Raw genomic sequence first — 6,000 nt, forward strand, 5'->3', positions numbered from 1 at the left:
ACGACTCTCAAACACTTCGATGGCAAATTTCTAATATGCTGAACAATCAGCCTATACAGTTTAAGGGATATTCGTACGACGGAGAAATCCGCCGTTTTGCTCCTAGGAGTGCGCGCCACGTGACCCCTACGTCACTGTTTCTCTCCAGCGCACCGCTCCGATTGGAAGTCGGAGTTTCTGCTCGCGAGCCACAAAAGATCCGATGCTTGGCGGCGGAGGCGGCGGGATTTCGTCGGCTCGTCGGGCAGCTGGCCGCGACTCAGGTTCTAGAGCGGTTGAGGGACTCTATTTGTATTGCTTCTTATTACATTGGAGGCGGAAATGCGCCGCGCACACGACAGGCGCACTGAGTGAGCCGCGTATACCACCAGCACGGTCGCTGGGCGAGCGGCGGCCACGGCCTCGAAGTGGCGCAGTCCGGCGCAGGTAGCTCGAGCGATCCAGAGCTGCAAACGCTCCAGCGCGCAGACTCTTACTGTCGCATTTTAATCGACCGCCTTCATGGATTTATCCAGCCACCCAATAGCCGCTTGCGACGTCAACTTCATCTATTTCGGATCATTAATGGAGTTCTCTACCGCGCCAACCACCACCCTGCCGGCTACGAATGGGTTCCTGTTGTTCCCCGTCACCTCCGGCGACGCATACTCGAGGCGCTTCACGATGATGCCACTTCTGGACATCTCGGGTTTCAGAAGACATATGATCGCGTTCGCAGTCGATTTTTCTGGCCCGGCCTCTCTGCCAGTGTCGCACAATACGTGGCCTCTTGTGATTCGTGCCAGTGCCGCAAGCGATCGACGTCACCCCCTTCCGGTTTGCTTCAACCAGTTCCATGCCCCTACGCTCCGCTTGAAGCCGCAGGCATAGACTTGTACGGGCCCTTACCTCCAACAACCGATGGTTTCCGCTGGATTGTGACGGCTGTGGATCATTTGACCCGCTACGCTGAGACCCCTCCCCTTAAATGGGGTAGTGCTCATAGGTCGCTGAATTTGTATTACGCAGTATCATCTTGCGACATGGCGCACCTCGGGTCCTGCTGAGTGACCGTGGCAAGACATTTCTTTCCCACGTCCTTGCGGAAGTGCTTCGGGCTGCCGACACCGTCCATAAAACGACTTCTAGTTACCATCCCCAGACGAACGGGCTCACCGAGCGTTTCCACCGCATTCTGCCCGACATGATCTCGATGTACGACAGCCCGGACCACCGCCACTGGGACATCATCCTACCTTGATTGATTGATTGATTGATTGTGGTGTTTAACGCGCCGACGCAACGCAGGCGATGAGGCGCGCCGTAGTGGAGGGCTCCGGATTAATTTTGACCACCTGGGGATCTTTATCGTGCGCCGAAATCTCGTACACACGGGCGTTTTTGCTTTTCGCCTCCATCAGAAAAGCGGCCGCCGCGGCCGGGAGTCGAGCCCGCGACCTTGTGCTCAGCAGCGCAACGCCTTAGCCACTGAGCCACCGCGGCGGGTCATCCTACCTTTCGTGACGTTCGCATATAATTGAGCTGTCCAGCGCACCACCGGTTACTCGCCCTTCTTTCTTGTTTACGGCCGTCCCCCCTCTTTTGCTCTGGACACCGCCTTTTTCTCGGCTCCGATCCCCGCCATTTCGCCTTTTCACGATCAGTTCACCCAACGGATCGCTCACTGTCGTCGTGTGGCCAGAGACCGCGCCGAATCCAGCCAGCTAGAACGGAAGGCCCGGTACGACTCATCACACCGCTCCGTTCAATTATCCAAAGGAGACGAAGTTCTTCTTTGGACCCCTGTTCGTACTCCAGGACTCTGCGAAAAGTTTCTTCACCGCTACCTGGGCCCCTACGTTATAATCGAACAGACCTCCCCAGTTAATTATCGCGTGTCTCCAGTGGGCACTTCACCGGACCGTCGGCGACGTGGAACTGAAATAGTGCACGTTTCACGGTTAAAACCGTTCACCCGTCGCCAGCTGTAACCCCGTACGGCCAGGCGGCCGCCTTCAGCAGCGGGGGGAAATGTGTGGGCATTGGGGGTGTACTGTTGTGATATTTATGCGTGGAAGCGACATGACCATTGTTATATCCAATGTGGAACACGGCGGGTCACTCCCTCTGTTCCTTCTACCCATCCAAACCCATCGCCACTGTCATCTGTGTATAACCATCATCATCCCCGGACAGTTCCGTCTTTCGGTGGCCTATGCTCGGAAGCCTAATTAAAAGTGGTCCTTCAGCATCTCGGAGCTCTGTCTCTCAATATATTTTTTCTACGTGATGCGTAAGGTGTTCTTGTAATTTTGTGTTTTTGTAAATGTTTACGCTATTTTTGTTTCCTTTGCAAGAGCCGAGTGGTTGCACGGTAATCTTATTTTAATTTCGTTACGCAAGAAAAGCATGTATCTCTCGTCAGTTATATGTCTTTGTACTATGCATTAAAATTGCGTATGCATATTTCTATTTATTTAGGCATGTATAGCTGCTTCTGTTCGTGTTGCTTGCACTGTCAGGTGGTGGGGGCCTATTCAGGCGGCTATTACAGCGGCCCCTTGCCTCAGTACCTTGGCAATTTCTGATTGTCAAAGTTCAATAAACGTTGAGTGTTGTTTTTTCGCAGACAATTATCGACTGAAGTGAAGTTCAATTACAACCCAAAATCATTGAGATGGATCCGACTTTCCATGGATTCTAAGCGTTACTTTTGTTGTCAAGTCACCCCGCATTTCTAGTGAAGCTGTTGAAATAGCAACTCTTGTGTTTCTACTTTTCACAAACTAGCCGCGGAGGCTCACTCCCTAAAGCTTTGTGCAGCTGAGCCCGGCAACACGGGTTCGATTCCCGTCCGCGGCTGCCGCTTTTCTTATACAGGCAAAAAGCTAATACGCCCGTGTACGTGTTCAAGATTTCGGTGCACGTTAAATATCCAGAGGTGGTCAAAATTATTACGGAGCCCTAGACCACGCATGCCTCACCGCCTGTGTAGCACAGGCGCGTTAAACCTCACCATTTTTCAATCAATCAAATAAATAACATTACTCTCAGTACAAAGCGTACCCGATAGTTCTGCTGGAAGTCAAAAACGTTTTGTAAAATAAGCTTCTAAAGTAATGATGAAGTGAGGTTATACGTACTTAAACGATAGTATTTGGTGCCTCTCAATCCATAAATAGAACTTTTCAGCGCCTAATACAGGCGCCTAAAACCTTGATTTTTCGTGCCTAATGTTCCAGCCTCTACTCATGACCTGGAAAGAAAACTTTGGTAGGCCTAATTAACCATGGAAAGAAGTAGTAGTAGGAAAGAATACTGATAAATGCTGAAAGATAGGAAGCGACCGTCTGTATTAAGGACGACACTTTCGTGGACCGGGTAGCGAGGCATGTAATGAGAACTGATAACCGGTAGACAGCCCAAAGTGGCTACCCCTTAGGCGGATTTGAAGAATAGGAAAAGATAACTCGATGGAGGGATAAGATTAGAATATTTGGTTGCAAAGCGTTTATGCGGGTAGCACATTGCGAGGAATGAGAGGAGGTCATCCTCCAGTACACGTAAAACTGAATAACGATTATGTAGATTCTATGCAAGTAGTAAACTAGGTTTTTCTGTAACGCCGAAGGCAAAGGGGAAAGATTACGATGAATAGGCCCGGAATGGCTTAGTCCATCGCACGATGGAGTCTTGAATACGCTTCTCGAACGCCTCTTGGACAAGAACCCCTTCACCGCGCAGCCCTTGGTCTATCGAACTTTAGGAGCACACTGTAGATGGCGCGGCGAATTTACCCAGCGTTCTTTGCGCGGAGGTGCCTTCTCGCCGGCGGCGCTTCGTCGGAACGGCTTTGTCGCCTGCTTTAGCGACGGTTGTTTTCCTTTTTTAACGCAGCTTTGCGTTCATTGCGCGCTTCCGTCACACGGCTTGATTAATTTGTTCGACAGCACCTCCTGGGTAACCCGGGCCCGACGGAATTAAGTGGTCATGCGGCAAAGATACGTTAAGGATTGTTTTGGAGGGTAGGAAAACAAAATGTAGAGAACCACATACAGATATCTGGCCGCTAGAGAATAGCTACCTTTTGCGCACTGCTTGCCACGCATGGGACTCCGTTTTCTGAATTGGTGATTACCAATTCGGTTGTGCTGTAAAAGGTATTACAAAAGGCGAAAGTAGCAAGTGGTTCTGATAAATGGCGATTATAAGAGCTTCCTCAGCTTTCTCGCAATTCTCAAACTTACTAAACTAGCTTGTTTAAATCGGTATAATTCGGAATCACTAAGCTAACATGCCTAACTCTTTCGGTGTCTGCGCTTGTGCCTCGCGGTGCTGTAGCTCGAAGCCAGCACATCAGGATGGCTAGGTTCCGCTGTCTAACCATTGGAAAGACGGTCCTCTCAGTTTTCTTTCACCCCACTCACGGCCGGGATACAGCGGCGGCGTCCGCCACTCTCGCGCGCCCGTGGCCGATGCTGCTGCTGCGTTCGGGATGCCGCCCCCGCGAATTCCAGGTAACGGCTGGCAGAATCTCTGGTTTCACTGTTTGTAGAGCCACGTGTGTGAATTCAAGTGGCGTCGCATGGGCAATTGTTGTGGGTGTCGTGTAAAGCCTTTCCAACCACCTTTTTTTTTCTTCGTTGGCGGTCTTTCACACCGTTTTTCTTTAGTTTACAGCACCCTATATAATTTGTAGCTTTACTCCCTCGCGGGAAAAGGGTGCTGAAATACTGAACACGTTTCTGGGTGCGTGCCGAAATGGTGTGGAATAGGTGTGTTGTATTTAATAAACTTCTATGACAATTGAACATAATATCCACCTCAATATTTAGACGTTTTTTTAATTCCCGGTGCTGACATGTACCCGTACGCTTACATTACAATGTATAATTCCAAAACTAGCGCTAAAATACACGATTTTCGCGAAAAGCTCACCGACTGTACAGGAGGACTTTCCTCTACTGGCTATAAAAGCAAGAACAGCAGATGTATTTGTATGTACCCACTTTCCTCGTGCATCCCGTTGGTTTCCTTGCTCAATTCATTTGTGGTCCAAGTGTACCTTGTGCGTGTTGAATGTGTCTATGTCATGCTGCGTGCTCAGCCGATCCTAATTGTCACGAATAGCTGTGCTACCCCACCCTTATTTTAGGCTGTTAAGCAATGGTACACCCTTTTTTCAGTCCTACATCGGTTTTTAACCAAAACACCTGTTAAACGTATGCGCCATCGGACAGGAGTTTTAGGCCCTTTTTAGCCAAAACGGGTGTAAAAAATTTTAGCGTGTGTTTATTAAGACCTGAAAATTATCTTGTATGAATTCGCAAGTTAAAGCCTGGTGTTCTGGAAGGTGTGTCGAAGCAAGATCGAGTGGGGAGTGCGGGCTCAACGATATCGGCACAGGCACTCAACTACTGCCATCTGGTTCCCGATACATGCCCCGTCGAAGACACCCAGTGTGCTTTAGATGCAATCGTGACTGCGAAGGAGCTCGCGCCCACATGAATGTCAAAGGGTAGCACTCCCGCAAAGATGGACACGTGTAGGCTTACGGAAGCCTTGCTTCTATTGTCGTCAGCGAAGCTGTTGTAGTCCAGCACGAGGACTCGCTTGGGCATGGATTGGTTCGCCACTTCGCGTACCTTTTCTTGCCCATGCTTCTCTGTGAGGACCTCGGCCACGTTGGTGACGCCGATGTCAGCGAATATCCCGTGGGTGAGCCAGCCTGCGTTGCTGTTATTCGGGGCGAAGAACACCACTTTCCTGAAAAAGGCCATAACAGAGTGGCGTGCTCAATATGGTCATTTGCGTGCAATCGTTTTTATATGCAGAAGTATTGTGGAGAAACTGTCGGGACTTCACCTGGTGCCGTCCTGTGTGACGGCTACTTGAGCTTGCCACCAATTCAATTATTGCGAAAACACTGTGAACGAAGTGCTTCTAGTTGATGAGAAGAACAGCTTGCAAAACGCTTGCGAGCGGTATGTGTTAATTTGTATGCGCTTCGATCGGTTTGTT

This window comes from Haemaphysalis longicornis, unplaced genomic scaffold, assembly GCF_048455015.1.
Source record: "Haemaphysalis longicornis isolate Haplotype H1 unplaced genomic scaffold, Haemaphysalis longicornis Haplotype H1 scaffold_2, whole genome shotgun sequence".
Taxonomy (NCBI): domain Eukaryota; kingdom Metazoa; phylum Arthropoda; class Arachnida; order Ixodida; family Ixodidae; genus Haemaphysalis; species Haemaphysalis longicornis.